The following is a 17,909-nucleotide window of genomic DNA, read 5'->3' on the forward strand; positions in this document are numbered from 1 at the left end:
AATGGAGCCCTACAGAGGGCTCCAGGATAATGTGGAGCCTGCTTGGGATTCTCTCTCCCTCTCTCTTTCTCTCTCTCTCCCTCTGCCCCTCTCCCCTGCTGGTGCGCTCTCTCTCTCTCTCTCTCTCTCTCTCAAAAAAAAAAAAAAAAAAAAAGGGAAGAAAAGAAAAAAAGAAAAGATGTAGGAGTAACAATTAACAAATTAACAAATCAAATTGGCTTTGCTATTAAAAAGCAGTGTCCATGATCTGGAAGAAAGAAAAACCCTGAGAAGATGGCCTGAACCAATGCTACTGGAGGAGGTTCATTTGATTCATGTCATTCTTTTTTTTTTTTTTTTTTTTTTTTTTAAGTTTCTATATTTTGAGAGAAAGAACACAAGATGGGGAGAAGGAGAGAGAGAATCCCAAACAGGCTCCACACTCTGCACTGAGTGGTATGGGGGGCTCCATCTCATGACCCAGAGATCATGATCTGAGCCAAAATCAAGAGCCCCACTAAGCCACTCAGGCACCCCATATCATTATTTTTCTGAAACAATCAGGCCTAACTCTGGTTTGTTGATACCTGGCACTTTGCCATTTTACCACCCTGCTTCAGTGACATGTTTAAACAAACACCTTACATTTGTGCAATGTTTTCACTTTTCAAAACATTTTAAAATACATTATTGTCTTTATCTTCAGCAAAATATCATGAAGCAAAGACAGTAGGTTTTCCAACAGGGGTTATTTGAATTTCATACATGAAGACATTTAGACTCAGCAATTAGGGGCGCCTGGGTGGCTTGGTCGGTTGAGCGTCCAACTTCGGCTCAGGTCATGATCTCACGGTCCGTGAGTTCGAGCCCCGCGTCGGGCTCTGTGCTGACAGCTCAGAGCCTGGAGCCTGCTTCCGATTCTGTGTCTCCCTCTCTCTCTGACCTCCCCCGCTCATGCTCTGTCTCTCTCTCTCTCAAAAATAAATAAACGTTAAAAAAAAAAAAAAAAAAGAAATAGACTCAGCAGTTAAATGGCCAGGTTTGAAGCAGAGTCAGGACTAGGAAAGAGTAAGGGGCCTGGTCTTCAGGGCCACTGCTCTTCCCACAGAATCACAGGTCCAGCACATATAGATCCTGATGGAAATATCACAGTCGGCCTTTGGTAGATTTGCCTCACCATCTCTGCTTCACCCCAAAGATGTCAGGGAATTCTCCTGAATTTACAAAAACACAAGTCTTCAATATCAACAGGCGTTTCTTTTTTGGCCAGAGATCATAAATGTACAGCAGAGTTGATGAGAAGAAATAAAAAGTCCCCTTTTTTCCCTCTCTCTGCCACTCTAGAAACAAAATTACAGGTCAGCAAATACGAAGGCCCAACCCCAGGCTCGATCCAACTGAAGGGAGCTGTCAGTGAGGGCTGATGAGTCTGCAAAATGCATGTTGATTATTCTTGCAGCTTTTCTTCTCCCTTCACCTGGAGAGTGGAGAAGGGTTCTCTTGTCTTAAAAGAAGATCAACAAGTCCTTTAAGGCTTTCTCAGTGTCATGGTGAGAAAATGGTAAATGTTCCTTTCCTAGGAACCTTCGTCTAGGGGAGGGCACGAAAGTGCAGCATTAAGTACAATGGGTGTCAGGCATTTTTATCTGTGGGCAGAGGGTTCTGTTTATAAATGGAACTTTTAAGTGTGGTAAAATACATGTAACATAAACGTTACCACCTTAATCTTTTGAAAAAAGTTTTAATTGTGGTAAATTAAGCATAATATAAAATTTGCCACATAACCACTTTTCAAATGTATCATTCAGTCGTCTTAAGTACATTCACATCCTTCATGCCTTTTAAAACTACTTGGATCTCACACTAGCTTCTTCCACTTTTTACTCTGAGGTGATGGCCCATTTCAGTTTGGGCAGTGCAGTGATATTTTGGTAACTCTGGAAAAAAGAGTCCTAAAGTGACCTTCCTATTTTTGAATTAATAAAAGGCTCCTGGATCTTTCATAAGGGATAGTAAGGATGGCCTTTAATATATAGAAATTCACAGCCAACCTCCCTCCATGTAACACTTTCATCTGGCAACAAAATTTTGATTTGGGGTTTTTCCAAAAGCTGGAAACAGGCAAGATCTGGGATATTGCAGAATTTCCTCTAAAATGAGAATGCTAAACCGCTAACCCAATCAACATTCTATCAGACACATTTCCCTTTCAGATTGCCCTTGAAAACCACAGACACAGCCAATATACAGCGTAATTAAAAAATAGATATGCAAGACTAAGGAGCTATTTTTGTCCCAAACTCTAACAAAATAATTTGGTCCATTTTATGTTGTATACATACCACACTGACACTGTTTTTCTATTACTTTCATGGTGTGTTTATATAGCATTGTTTTTCCAAGAAGCTCAAAGTGCATGTGATGGCATAATATCCCTAAACTTCATACATTTTATGAGAAGTAGGAAGGGGGTAAGAACTGTTAGCCTTACTGTGACATGGAGAAATGGAAGCATGATATAGTTAAACCATTTGCTGGAACATCTATACTGGTTTGTAGTGGTCTATCCTAAAAGGCCTACTCATGAAAACTCATACAGGAAACATCTTATGAGAAAACTGAGGGCATTTTTTCCACTATCTTGGCAGTGAAAAGGAAAAGCACTTTGCACTGTGGACCACTATCCTACACCATACACAAAAATTAACTCAAAATGGATTAAATACTTGACTATAAGACCAGAAACCATACAACTACTAAGAAAAAACATACATGGGAAGCTCCTTGACATGGCTTTTGGTGACGTTTTTTGGATTTGACTTCAAAGCAACAAAAGCCAAAAATGAACCAATGGGACTACATCAAACTGAAAATTTCTGCCAAGCAGCAGAAACCACTAATAAAATAAAAAAAGCAGCCTACTGAATGGAGAAGATATTTGCAAATGATATATCCAATAAGGGGTTAATATCCAAACTACATAAAGAACTCATACAACCCAATGACAACATCACAAACCCAGATAATCCAACTTAAAAATAGGCCTTTAAAATGAGAAGATCTGAATAGGTATTTTTCCAAAGAAGACATGTAGATGGCCAATAGGCAAATGAAAATATTATCAGTGTCACTAATCATCAGGGAAATGCAAATAAAAATCACGATGAGATATCATGTCACATCTGTCAGAATACAAAAAGACAAGAAGTAAGAAGTGTTGGTAAGGATGTAGAGAAAAGGAAACACTCATGCACTGTTAGTGGAAATGTAAATTGGTACAGCCAATATGAAAAACAGTATGGAGAATCCTCAAAGGAACTACCCTATAGTCCAGCAATTCCACTTCTGGGTATTTCTCCAAAGAAAATGAAAACACTAATTAGAAAAGATATACACACTTTTATGTTCATTGGAGCATTATTCACAATAGCCAAGATATGGAAACAATAAAAGTGTCCATCAATGGATGAATGGATAGAGAAGATGTAGTGTATATATACAATAGAATACTACTCAGCCATAGAATAGAATGAAATCTTCCCATTTGTGACAACATGGATGGATCTTCGGGGTATTACGCTAAGTGAGGTAAGTCTGGCAGAGAAAGACAAATGGCATATGATTTCATATATATGTAGAATCTAAAAAACAAAACAAAAGAACAAAAACTCATAGGTGCAGAGAACAGATTGGTGGTTGCCAAAGGGGAAGAGGGTTGGGAGGTGGGTGAAATGGGAGAAAGTGGTCAAGAGGTACAGACTTCCAATCATAAAATAAGTAAGTCATGGGGATGTAATGTACAGCATGGTGACTATAGTTAATAATATTGTTTTGCATATTATGTAACTTTATATGGTGACAGGAAAATAGGCTTATTGTGGTGACTATTTTGCAGTCTATACAAATATTAAATCATTATGTTGAACACCTGAAACTAACATAGTGTTATATATCATTATACTTTAATAATAATAAAAAAAAAAGTGTGTGCTTGAAAGTCAGACCATCTTGAGTCTGAACCCCTTTACCATCATCTAGAGCCTTTGGTAGTGTACTTCAGGGTTCGTATCTGTAAAATGGGAATAATAATTGTAACCAGTTTATATATTTATTGCTAGGATTAAATGAAGCACACATTAAGCACTCAACATTGTGCTTATCACATAATGAGGGCTTGATAAATGTGGGTAAAAAAGAAATGGCTGCTTATAGGACGTTCTACTTGAAGAGAAGATATACTTATTCCAGCAGACTTCATAGGAGTAATTTGGAGAAACTTGAATATCTATCTATTTTTTAATGTTTATTTATTTTTGAGAGAAGGGGTGGGGGCAGAGAGAGAGAGGGACAGAGGATCCAAAGCAGGCTCCACACTGACAGCAGAGAGCCCATGTGGGGCTCAAACTCACGGATTGTGAGATCATGACCCGTGCTAAAGTCAGATGCTTAGCCGACTGAACCACCCAGGCGCCCTGAATATCTATATTTTTAATCCTGAAGTCAAATCTATACATTCCTTAACATTCCATCATCAGACAGACATCCACCCTTAGCTTTTCTATTCACACCCCCTGCCAGCTGGCCAAGTGGGGAAGCAACCATGATACTAATTTCACACACAAGATTCTAATGAGCTGTGGTTGAATCAAATTAAAAATAGAAATAAGAACAATGGTAATGGTTTTATTGTATTGTGTGTTTATGGTATCTTACTAATGGTGGAATGGTAGGGGTTCATTAATTTGATTTCGTCTGGAGTGGTTCATTCCTTTTTTCCCCTATTTTATTTCTTAATGATAACAATTAATAAATAATAAATAAATAAATAATTTATTTATTTACTTATAAATAAGTAAATAATAAAAATAAAAATTTTCCCCATTTTATTTCTTAATGATAACAATTAACAATTCAGGGAGCAAACCAATTAACACATGTAGACAAGGGAGGCAAGATCCAGCAATTGCTCCTGGGCCCTCTGCAAACCTGGGCACGTGTGAAGTTGTGTGGCCTTGCATTTGATCTCCCACTGTGAGGTAACCTGTGCCTCACTGAAGAGCTTCAGATGGGAAACTATAAGGATGAATGATAAAATGACAGACTAGTTATGCAAACAATATAAATTCCTACATTCCAACAACATTTAATGTATATAAGTGTAAATTTTAACATTTATTCTAAATAAGACTTAAATTTAGAAAATACAATTTATAATTGGATCATAGAAATTTAATGGCAAATGAAAGTGTGGATATTAAAATACGAGGACTTTACTTATTCTTTAGAAGAATGAAAAGCCCCAGAATAAATAGCCCTGGTTGCCCCCATCTTGAAATATCCTAACAATTATGTTTCTTCCCTTCACTTTGCTCCTAATTCTTAGTCATTTTATCCTGGGGGGTCGGGGGGTGGAGGATGGGTAATCCCTGACCCTGGCAAATCAGAAGAGTTGAACTTGCAAGACTAAGGTCAAAAATTTGGGGAAGTAAACATTTTTTTAGTCTGTCCAACTCCAGTTCAATCTGGGCTGTGTTCTAAAGGAAGATTTAGAAGAGAAATTTCTCGGCTTTAGGACTAGTGAAGAAGAGCCATGTGAATTCACCCAGGATGGAAAACTGAGACTTGAACCTCTGGCCTTTGCCACATCCCCCACTGCTGTGTTGGTGGGGGAAGTATACAACCCCTTATAGCTCATTTCTGTCCATCATCTATCATCTAAATTAGGTTGATGAGCAAAGGCACAGACCATCCTCTGTTAAAGAGTGGTGGGGTAGGGCCAGAATCTGCTATAGGGGCAGAGAGTTCTGTCCACTGCCTTTTAGTTGATGTCTATCTAAAAGAGACTTATCTTGGCTCTTGGGTCTTTTAAAGAGCATGGAAAAATGAAAATGGCAATCTTGGACAAGAAGACTAACAATTGCATTATTCATGCTAGATTCTGGCTTGGTTTCAGGGTTTTAATAATTTTAAAAAGAAAAAAAATCAGTGCAACAATTGACTGGTTTAAGCCAGCACCTGTTCACTGAGTCTGTTTTTACTGCCCAGGGGCAAGCTAGGGAGCTGGAACTGGCTTGTCCATGTGGCCATCTGGAAGACCTCTCAGAATAGAGGAGATCTAAGGCTATATACCCAGCCCAGATCTTAGGAGTGGAGTAGACAAATTGGAATCTTCATATGTGTACCTCTCTGAATGAGCTCAGCAACCTGAATGTTAAGCCAGGTTTAAAGTTATAAGTTTGGTCAAAAGTGACCTTTGGTTTATTGAGACACAGGGTCTTGAGCTGACCTCTCTTACATCATTACATCATTTTGTAATTCCCTATGAACTTCTTTGGTTTCTCCACTAGACTGCAAGCTCCTAGGCAGCAAGTTTTGTGTACATGCCATTTGTTGCCACACCCATATGACCTAGTACATAGTATGTGCTGGAAAAAAAATATCACTGAATAAGTGAACAAATAATGTAAATACATGGCATATTTGGAATCCAGTTAGCCCAGGAGTCCATGATCATTAAGTCCAGATCCCTTACAGGAGGTAGGATGATCTAGAAATGGGACTAGAAAAGAATATGCCCCAGGGGTGGAAACAATGAGGACAAGAAAAAGCCACTGAGGAGAAGCATGTTTTCCCATTTGGGAGAGGGGGAAAGAGAAGGAAAAAGAATGAGAAAGGGTAATTCTGGGTCCCCAGCAGGATATGCTACAGAAATAGACCCTTTTTTTTTTTTTTTTTTAATCAAACTGAATTGAATTGAAGTAAACTGAATTCATCCTGAAGAGTTCAAATTAAAGTAAAATCCTTGGGGCACCTGGCTGGCTTGGTCGGTACAGCATGAAAGTCTTGATCTTGGGGTTGTAAGTGTGAGCCCCACATTGGGTGTAGAGATGACTTAAAAATAAAAATCTTTTTCCAATTCTGTGTCTCCCTCTCTCTCAGTCCCTCTCCCCCTCATGCTCTCTTTTTCTCAAAAGCAAACATTAAAAAATTAAAAAAAAATCTTAAAAGAAATAAAGTAAAATTCTTCTCCCTCCCAATTAAATTAGATTTCTCCAGTTATTCGTCCCACTAGACTATGATTCTTCAGCCCTGAAGACACTCAGGGAGGAAACTGGGAGCCACTCTGGGCATAGAGATCCAAACTTTTTTGGGTCTTTCTCCCCAAATGTTCCTGACAGCCTCCAAGAATTACCTAACACTTTGGGTGTTTTGACCAGAGTCTTAGAATCCTGGCAACGCCAATGTGAAGTTTCAGCAGGAATCTCACAGGGCAAATAGTTTCTGGGGTAAAATATGATGACTGTGGCCTGACCAAATTAACTATGATCCATGCATGAGATAGAATACTATACTGTCTTCAAAAATCATGCAGACCACATGGCATAGAGAAACTTGCAGTCTGTAGTTCTGTGGTTTAACAAAACAGAGCAGGCTGTGCAGTGTAATCCAGTTTTTTAAAAAAGACATATATGGGGGTGCCTGGTTGGCTCAGTCAGTAGAGGATGCAACTCTTGATCTTGGGGTTTAACTTCAAGCCCGTTGGGTGTAGAGATTACTTAAAAATAAAATCTTATAAAAATAAATATAAATTTAAATATATATCACAAGAAAAAAAAAGAAAGAAAGAAAAGCAAAAGAAAGTTATGCACTCATAATGGTTATTTCTCGATGGTGATATTCCAGGAGAACTTGAGTTTCTTTTTTATAACTTTCATCATTTTTCAAAATATCCTTAATAAAATAAACATGTAAACAAATGGCTGTTGTTCATTGTTCTGCACATAAGTATAATTATAATGGACTATAATTAACTGTACATTATTACAGGACAAAAATATAATGAAATTAATTATAGCAATTGTGATGTGTTGGTGCTTTGTGAGTACCCTATGTTTCTGACCTCATAACAACAGCAAACAGTATCTTTATTCTCTTTTTAAAATAGATGTTAAAAGAAGTAACTTGCTTAAGGCAACCATAAACTGTGTCAGAGTCACCCCATCATCAGTGGTGCTGGGGAAGCAGATGGCAGGGAGGTCAAAATCAGCATGCTTGGATTCCAAGAACTCAAGGTTCTCGGAGGGGACGCTGAGTGCAATATGCAAGGTGCCCCTTCTCTTAACAGCCACTAATGGGCATGACTGGCTCCATCAGCCAGCTCCTTTGGACCTGAACAACCTCCTTTCCTGCCATGCTCCTCTTTAATGGTGCATTCGACATCTCTCATCCCCTCTATTAAATCAGGGCTAGAAGAGAACTGTGCTGGCTGATCCAATTTTATTGAGATTGAGTCCAGTAAACTGTGCAACAAGATGAGGCCTGGCTACTTTAAGTCTCTCTCTCCCTTCTCTCTACCTCTTTAGACAAATCCAATTAGTCCTAATCCCTCTACATTTTTGACAAGGGGGTCAGCAAATCATTTAGGTCAGAAGGGAAATATCTTATTTGGATGCTGTGAGGCCACTAAATAAGATTTTAGTCTGGAGACGTAGGGACATGTGCCTATTATTCAATATGCAGTAGTCCTATTATTAATTCTTTCATCTATTCAGGAAATATTTATTGAAGACCATGTAAGTGCTAAGAACACTTTGCTAAGACCTAAAGATAAAAAGATACACTTGATGCAATCTCCATCCTCCCCTCTAATAGAGAAGACATATTTATACAAATAATTATGATACAAGGGCTATAAGAGAGGGATACTGGACATTATGGAAAAACAAGGGAGGAGCGCCTAGTTCCTTAGTCACCTGGTGTTTTAGTGTTGGAAGGGTCAGCAAAAGCTCAAGGTGAGTCATGAAGGATGAGGTCTAAATAAGCAAACTGGAGAAGAGGGAACCATTCGGCCTGAGGAGACAGCAGAGACAAAAGCCAAGAGGCACACAACAGCACCACACTTGCAGGAATAACAATGGCTAGTGTGTAGGGCACATATGGATGCAACCCCTGCTTACAGCCTGCAACAAGGAAGGAAGAGACGGTACAGTCCATAACCAAAGAGTTTTACTGTCTGTCACTAAATCATACGTGTAGAATATTAAAGAAAGTAAACGCAACCCTTTACTTTGGGTTCCAGTGGCATGTTTCAACTCATAAAATCCTCAGGGGAAGAGAGAATTCAGAAGCAGCTCCTCTTACCCCACTGATTCCTCTAACTAGCACCAAGATTTAGTATCAATATTCGTGGTGGCCATGTGATCTGTACCCCGAGTAAGCAAGGACTGGAGATCATCCCTCCGCTTTGGGCTCTCTCTGTCTCTCTCTGTCTCCTCTCTCCTGCTCATTTCTTTGGTACATTTAAACTTTTTCATTCCCTTCACTCCCTGCTGTGCTCGCATCCCACCTCTTCTTGTGGTCAGTCTTCGAGAGGCTGCCAATCACTCAGTTCCATCCACCTCTGCGGCTGGACTGGGTCAGGGGCTTCAAATCAAGTGGGTGGGGGAAAGAGCCTAAGAGCTGGCCTCATAGTCAAATATCTGAAAGATCTTCAGACCTTTCATGTGGCCTCATTTACTGTTTGCTAGCCAAGCAATTTTGAATTGTTATATTAAGCCTGTCAATTTCTCTGCCTTGGGGAACAGTCTCAGCTTTGGTGATAGGTAGACCACAGAGATTGAGAAAATTGGAGAAAGAAAATCCATCCTACCACATGGGAGAAACCATGGCAAGGGGTGATATGGGAGAAGGAAGCAGGGGTCACATAATAAAGGACTACACATGTCCTAGGAAGGAACAATGAAACTGCACAATGATTCCCCACCAGAGTTGGGGATGGGGGCAAACCCCCTTCATGTCATCAATTTCTCTGCTATTGTAGGTTCTTGTTCTGATGGGAGCATGGCATAGCCCCCAGGTGTATTGGGTCACTACAATAGATAGACACTTATAAACAAGGAAATTGCATGAGATATTTTGTTTTTGATGTATTTTTCTGGAGGCAATGTGGGAGAAGGAACTGAGACTAGTGAGGCTGGAGGCATGAGAAACTGGGAAAAGAGACTGGTTAGGAGGCAGTTGCAGTCAGATAGTCAGATAGTTGCAATGTGGGAGAAGGAACTGAGACTAGTGAGGCTGGAGGCATGAGAAACTGGGAAAAGAGACTGGTTAGGAGGCAGTTGCAGTCAGATAGACATGAGCTGATGAGGGCTTGAAGGAAGGCAAGGGTATTGTGGATGAAGAGCAAACACCAGATTTAAGAAGCATCTAAAAGGCAAAATCAATAATAGCATTTGGTGACTAACTGGAAGTAGGAGGTTGGATCCCGGTGCTGTGTGCTTATATAAAAATACAGATCGCTGTATTACCTAGGTCATAGTTCTCATCTCACTGTGTCAGAATTCTTGATTAAATAGTCTTCCCAGTATCCTCCGCAGAGGCTGAAACCATCTGGTATCCCAGCGCTGTTTCCAGCACATAGCACCATGCCTGATACATAGCAGGTCTTTAAAAAAAATATTAACTGAAAAGATAAACAAACGAATGAATGAATTAATTAATTAATGAATGAATGAAAGGCATAAAGAATGACCTACACATGGATGGCTTAAATGACTGGATAGTCAGGGAAGCTGTCAACTAAAGGAGGAAGTACTGGAAAAAAAAGGAGGGTGGCCTCCAAAACTGCAATTTTATTTTCCTTATGTTGGGTTTGAGGTGCCTGTGGGATCTTCCGAGAAGATGTTCAGTTGCAATAGGAGCCCAGGGGAGGGTTCTAGTCTGGCATTATAAAGTAGGTAGTTGTCAGTGAATTGGCAGACATTCATAGCACAGGTAGAGGTAGGACAACTCTGCAGAGTGAAGCAAAGAGGGCTAAGAGAAAAGAAGTTATTTCTAACCAGAAGGCTGGTGTTTTTTTTTTTTCTTATTGTTTGTGTTTTTATTGAAATATAATTCACATACCATACATTTCATCATTTTGAAATGTGAAGTTAAGTAGCTTTTAGTGTATTTACAATGTTGTACAACCATCACCGCTATCTAATTCTAGAACATTTTCGTCATCCTCAAAAGAAACCCCATACTCATTAGCTGTCATTCCCCATTCTCTGTTCCCGCCAGTCTCTGGTAATCACAAATTATCTGTTTCCATGAATTTGCTTATTCTGGATATTTTATTTAAATGGGAGTCCTCTAATATGTGACTTTTGTGTCTGGCTTCTTTCACTTAGCATGATGTTTTCAAGGTTCCTCTGTATTTAGCATGTGTCTGCACTTCATTCAGAAGGCTGGTGTTTGATCTTTAGCAAAGTTTCTTGTAGTCCCATCTTTGATCTATAAGGCTCCCTTGACCTTTTGAGTACATCCCTCAAAGTCCAGATGGTGGGTCCCTTCGTTAATCCATAGAATTTGGAAAATCTTTATGCTTGCCCCTTCTCCACTCATGCTCTGCCTCTCTCTCTGAAAAATACATAAACATTTCTAAAAAATGAAAAAAAGGGGAGCTTTTTTTCTGGGTGGCTTGGTCAGTTGAGCATCCAACTTCGGCTCAGGTCATGATCTCTCAGTCCTTGAGTTTGGGCCCCACATTGGGCTCTGTGCTAACAGCTTAGAGCCTGGAGCCTGCTTCGGATTCTGTCTCTCTCTCTCTCTGCCCCTCCTTCACTCATGCTCTATCTCGCTCTCTCAAAAATAAATAAATATTAAAAAAACCAGAAATTCTTTATGCTTAAAGGAGCCATAAAAATCATCCTCAGCTACTCTCTGAAGGCATCCCTGACTTCTCTGGGCCACAAGAATGTCTTCTTTTTTCTGACTCCCAGGGCACACACTGTGTGCACTTTGCAATTAAATGCCTGTAAATTTTCTGTCTTCCTTCTCAAATCAGAGTGAAAGAGAGTATGGAGTGTCATGTGCTATATTTTTCTTCTATTGTTTACAACACTTAACACAGCATTCTATGGAATTATTCCTCCAATCAAATAGAAACCAAAATGACACTTAAATTATCTCTCTAATTGCTAAAATGTTTCCAGGAACACTATTACTTCATTTTTAAAATGGATTTGACTATTTTTTCTTAGACTTTGTAATAGATTGCTCTTTGATTAACTGTCCAGTTCATGATTATTTCCCATTTTCTAGAAACTGGTCCTCTTCTGTCCCTATCCCAGGCTGATACAGCTAGAAAGCCCTTGTCCAGCTATACTGGGTCTTTATGGCTCATGTTCATTCTCAGTGGCTGGTGCTCATTTCATACCAACTGTTAAATATTTTCAATATTATTCTTATACTACCATTTACACTGTAGTTGCAATAGTACACAGCAGCTCCCTCCTCCCCGCCACATATGACTATGTCACTCTAGTCACAGCTAGATGGTCCAAGAAAATGTACCTGACCCAAGCCTTGTCAATTAGTCTGCCTTCATGAAGAATTTGGATTCAGTTCATCCTTAATCTATATGATGTTTTGAACAACAAGAAAGTCAATTCAGGAGATATTGGCAGCATGCAAACTGGAAAACTAGACAGAGCCAGTTGGAGCAAATGAGAGAAAGAAAACAGTGAGGGAGTCTTTCCTACAGAGAAGGGCCTGCAAGAGATGAATCTAGAGTCTTAATGTCTCCAAACCCTTGGTTCTAATTCATTCTTGCAGGCTGGCTTTGTCTCTACCCTTGAGCTCCATTAAGTGCCTATGTATCTTTAGGTGTTGAGTTGTTTATGAAGGTACTAATATTCTTGTTTTGGGGCGGGGGGGAGAACCTGAAAGGAGAAGAGCTACTTTTGTTTAATTCTTTTCCCCTCACTCCTCCATTTCACCAACTCCCAACCCCTTGCACCAGGTTGATGCTCAGCTGGCATGCACCTTTGTGACTGTATAGGATGTTAAATATTTTGTATATCATCTTGGTTCTCCAGTCCTCATCCCTGCACCCTCACAACCCTCTCCTGCATGTTCTTGCCGGCACAATGGGATGAAGGATCAGAATCGGGTTCTGTTTGAGTCAAAGGAAAATACTAAAGTGCCATTCCTTGCACACGACAGTTTCCAACATATATCTCTTTTTAGCTTTTTAGCTAGCTCCAGTGAGTTTCTATTATTGATAATCAAAGAAGTTCTAATTGAGAATGCTTTTAATGTAAACATTAAGATTTTTTTTTCATGAAGATGGAATAGACTTTAGAAATTACTCCATCATTGGACAGATGAGAAAGCAGATCCAGAAAGCCAGAGACCTTGAAAGCATCACATAGACATGTGAGAGTGGAGACTGTAGGCCTCCTTGTATTCTTCTGGGTGTCTTTCCCTTCAACACTCCCTCTCCTTCTCTGCCTCAGACCCTTGGCATCATGCACATATGGAAGATGCTTGCATCATTTAATGGCAGAAGAAATTACAGTAATTAGTGCTTGTATTACATGCCCTGATAACTGTCACTGATAAGGAGAGTACAACTTCATTTTAGGGGGTGTGGGCCACTTTGAGTCTATCAACAATCCTTGTTGAACTGATAGAAGATATTGACTGTGGCTGACAAGCAAGAATTGATGCACACTGTGGTATGGTGGTTTAATTCATTAATTATCAAATAAAGACAGCACTGAACTGTCTAGGACACATTAAGAGGATTTTCTGCTCTTTGCTTTGCTACTACCAAGCTTTCTGACCACCCCCACCCAATGGCACCACCATATCACAACACATCCTCTTCCATTAGAATTGTCACTCCACTTTCTGCAGCCTCTGTCCTACTCTACAGTTGGCAAAGGAAAGTGAGGAAACATAGAATGTCTTATAACATCAAGGATCTCTCCTGTATCACTGGTTGTGAAATGGTCCCTTGATTGGTCAAGTCCTAGCCGGGCGGCAGGTAGCACAGCAGGATGCCTCATGTCTAGCCAGACACTTTGAGCAAGCCAAGGTGAGACATGATGACAGTCTGTAGACACTTTGCATGCCTGCCAGGCTGGAGTGCCTGTCATCTTAAGGCATAAAACACCAAGCTGGATGGGTTCAAGAGATTTAGTTCATGCTCCTAAGGTAACAGTCCTGTGGTTTTGACCCCACTTCAGTCACTACTTTCAGTACGGCTGCAGATACATTATTTAAATCTTCTCCATTTCAGTTTGTTTATTCAAAAGTACACCACTGACTTACTTCTGAGTCTCTGTTATTTAGAATCTCATGGCTTGGCCTATGCTATTTATTTTGCTTCTTTTTAAGTCTTATTTACTTATTTTGAGAGAGAGAGAGAGGGGGAATCTCAAGCAGATTCTGTACTGTCAGTGCAGAGCCAGAAGCAGGGCTCGAACTCATGAACCATGAGTTCATGACCTGAGCTGAGATCAAGAGTCAGACACTTAACTGACTGAGCCATCCAGCTGCTCCTATGCTTTTTATTTTGTTAAATATTTTTTCATTTGTTACCAAAAGAATCATATTTAGCCAAATAACCAATGTCTACCCCAGACTGTAAATTTCTTGAAGACAAATACTGTTAATTGTTTGGCATACTGCCAGGATAGCAGCACTTACAAATCCATTAAAACCTTGAGTATAACTACTTAATAATGATACTTCAATTCAATTTAGCAGCAACATATTGACTTCTTCTGTAGTGGGTATCTGTTTCTGCCAGCATCTTTTCCTTTAGGAACTCACGCTCCCTCACATGGCAGTGCTAACAGTCACATCTCCCCACTTGCCCTGGCCTGTGGGTCAAGAATGGACGCAGGCTGGCTGATCAGAGTTTCCTAAACCCTTGGAAATAGGGGTGAATATGTAACCCACACTGGACCCTTTGGTGTTTTCTCTGGGATTGGAAGGAATTATTTGTAAAGAGATACATATCTGCTTAGTGAGGACAATTCAAACTCAGTGCTTGAGAGACTCTGTCTGAGAATGAAACCATAGACCTAGTTCTGGCCTATGCAACTTAAAGAAAACCACCTGGACTTGGATCTGGAAAAACGTCTGTTGGTAAAGGAGATAGTCATGATCCCTTTTATTTTTCCTCACTTCTGACTTGGTTGGAAGTCATGGTTGGAGCTGAAGCAGCCATCTTGAGACCATGAGGGAAAGACAAAGAGAATCACAAAGATGTCAATCCTGACATCTTTGAACCCCTCGAACAATAAATAGCAATTACCTTACTCCAGCTAAGCTTTGACAAGCTATAGACCCTAAGCCAAGTTTGTGTTTGTAAGCCTCGGAGGCACTGCCTGAGCAGGCTAGCATGGTAAGCCAAGGAGACTAAGCCAGGGCATCCTCCTCTGCCCCTACTTCTCCTCTCTGCTCCTGGTACTTGACTCTCTGGCCAGCAGCAGCTATGCATCACCAATGCCTAGGGTCCAGCTGGCCACCACCAATATATTAGGGATTCCACTGTTGGCAACAAGTGGGAACTGAGTGGTGGACTCTCAGTCTGGAGATTGGTGACTATGTGAGTCCCCTTGTTTCTGGCTAGCTGCCCAAGTTGATATGCTGGGCTCACAGGAGTATAGGATGCACAGGACTCTGGATGTCACTGGGGCAGAGTGACATTGACCAGTGAGGTAGCCATCCCTCCTACCTACCTGGCCAGGCCCCTCCCACGTATGCTGATAAGCTCTTTCTCGCAAGAATATCTGCAGCAAAAGGCAACTACAGAGGAGAAGCATGAGTAACACCCACATGGCCCACAGCAAACAAATGGGGCAGGGCACGAGTTTTCTCTCCTGTTACAGAAGTGCTTACATGATAATCTTTGACTTTACTTTTTGGCTCACAAAGTCTAAAATGTTTACTACTAATATTATAGAAAAATTTAGTAAGCTTTTTCTATAATATTATTACATCTTTTTCTATTGCTCTAGGCAATACCTGTTATGGTAGTGAGAAAAAAAGTCCCCTTTTTAAAAAGACACTTCAGGGGCGCCTGGGTGGCTCAGTCGGTTAAGCGTCCGACTTGGGCTCAGGTCACGATCTCGCGGTCCGTGAGTTCAAGCCCCGCGTCGGGCTCTGGGCTGATGGCTCAGAGCCTGGAGCCTGTTTCAGATTCTGTGTCTCCCTCTCTCTGACCCTCCCCTGTTCATGCTCTGTCTCTCTCTGTCTCAAAAATAAATAAACATTAAAAGAAAAAAAAAGACACTTCAGTCACGTTTCTTGTGATTTGTAGCAAAAAACATGCCTAACTTATTCTTGTAAGTAGGACTTCACTAGACAAAGATGTTCTAGGTAGAGTTTTTGGGGGCACAAATGAGAAACAAATATCCCTGAACAGGGACAGAGAAACAGCAGCTGATGAGCCAGCCATGTGTGAGGAAAGCAAGACCTCTAGTGTGGCTTGAGAACAAGGTTAGCAGCAGAGCCAAGTAATTAAAGACATCTTTCAAAATTGTATGTCGACCCATTAGTGGGAAAAAACCCAAATGTCCTTTACCGGGGAATGGTTAAACAAACTGCCATACCTCTGTCTTATGGAGTACCACTCAGCAATAAAACAGAATGAATCATTGATACAGGCAACAGCTTGAATAGGTCTCAAGGGAGTTATGCTGAGTGGAAAAAAAAAAATCTCAAAAGGTTATATACTGAATGGTTCCATTTATATGACATTATTGAAATGACAAAATTATAGAGATGGAGAACAGATTTGTGTGTGCCACAGGTTAGGGCATGGGGAAAGGGCTGTGGCTATAAAAAACCACAAGGAATTCCCATGATGGAACCGTTCTGTATCTTGACTGTGGTGGTGGCACGTGAATCTACACCTGTGATAAATTGTGCACACAAAATGAGTGCACACAAAAGTGGTTACATTTGAACCAGGTGGTGGATTGCATTCATGTCAATATCCTGATTGTAATATTGCACTCTGGTTATGCAAGATGTTACCATTGGAGGAAACTGGATAAAAGGTATATGAGATTCCTCTGTGATATTTCTTTTTTAAAAAATATTTTTTTATTTGTTGAGAGAGAGAGAGAGAGAGAGAGAGAGAGAGAATGAGGATGAGTGGGGAAGGGCAGAGAGAAAGGGAGAGAGAGAATCCCAAGCAGGCTCTATGCTCAGCTCAGAGCCCGATGTGGGCCCCAGTCCCATGAACTGTGAGATCATGACCTGAGCCAAAATCAAGCGTTGGACGCTTAACTGACTGAGCCACCCAGGAGCCCTTCCTCTGTGATATGTCTTACAACTGATGTGAATCTACAAATATCTCAAAATAACAAACTAAAAAATACATGAAAAAGGGATGGTAGCTTGAGCTTGGCAGGGTCTATGAGAAAACAGGACAAGATGTTGAAGAAAGATGGAGGAATGTGTGTTCATAACAGAAGTTGGGAATACTGAGAATCTGGATATGTAGCAAGCCAACTCGACTCATATGGAACTTGTTGTATCAACACTATCGGAAACTTCATTCATATTCACTGAATTCTATTTCAAGTAATTTGAGAACCTGTTATATTTCAGGCAACTTGATAGAACATTTTCTACTGGCTTCCCTTGAATTAAATTATAAAATGAGCTCTTCTTGGGGAAAACTTTTAACCTACCAGTACACTGATTTATATGCAATATGCTACTTATTTTATTTCCTGTTCATATATGTGGAAGACAAAAAAAGAAACTTTTCTAAAAATATTCAGTGTAAGTAACTAAATAAGTTATTCTGGGAATTAAAGACAAAAGGGAACCCTCGTTACTATTGTGTTTCTCAAGGTAAGGTATGTTCTCTTAACGTTTTTACATTAATTGAATATAAAAGTTTAAAATACTGCTGCAAACCAATCATAAAAAGTAGCCCTGTCTAAGGGCCTTTCTTGCTTGAAGAAGCTGAAGTTTTTGCACTTTTCCTACTTCAAAATACCTAAAATACTGTCTGCATAGGGAATATTGGCATTTTTTAAGATTACAATAGTTCCTATTTGTGGTCTATATAACGGCTTTCCTATGAACTCCCAAAATTTCCAATTATTCGACATACATCACAGTTACTTATTGTG

At 40.1% G+C, this 17,909-nt stretch overlaps 1 protein-coding gene across 2 annotated transcripts in view; it reads right to left on the bottom strand.

The window, feature by feature from the left end:
- The window catches only part of PAQR8 (progestin and adipoQ receptor family member 8), a 119,608-nt gene that overhangs the window by 44,169 nt on the left and 57,530 nt on the right, over positions 1 to 17,909 (bottom strand). Inside the window, exon 3 of one of the 2 annotated variants that reach the window (XR_002082094.2) lies at positions 4,883 to 5,052. The exons of the other annotated variant lie outside the window; for it this stretch is intronic. The gene's annotated coding sequence lies outside the window, so the exon portion shown is untranslated. Of the gene's footprint in view, positions 1 to 4,882; positions 5,053 to 17,909 lie in introns of those variants that run through there. 2 annotated transcript variants of the gene reach the window in all.

This window comes from Panthera pardus, unplaced genomic scaffold, assembly GCF_024362965.1.
Source record: "Panthera pardus isolate Hobbes unplaced genomic scaffold, ASM2436296v1 HiC_scaffold_17, whole genome shotgun sequence".
NCBI classification, from domain to species: domain Eukaryota; kingdom Metazoa; phylum Chordata; class Mammalia; order Carnivora; family Felidae; genus Panthera; species Panthera pardus.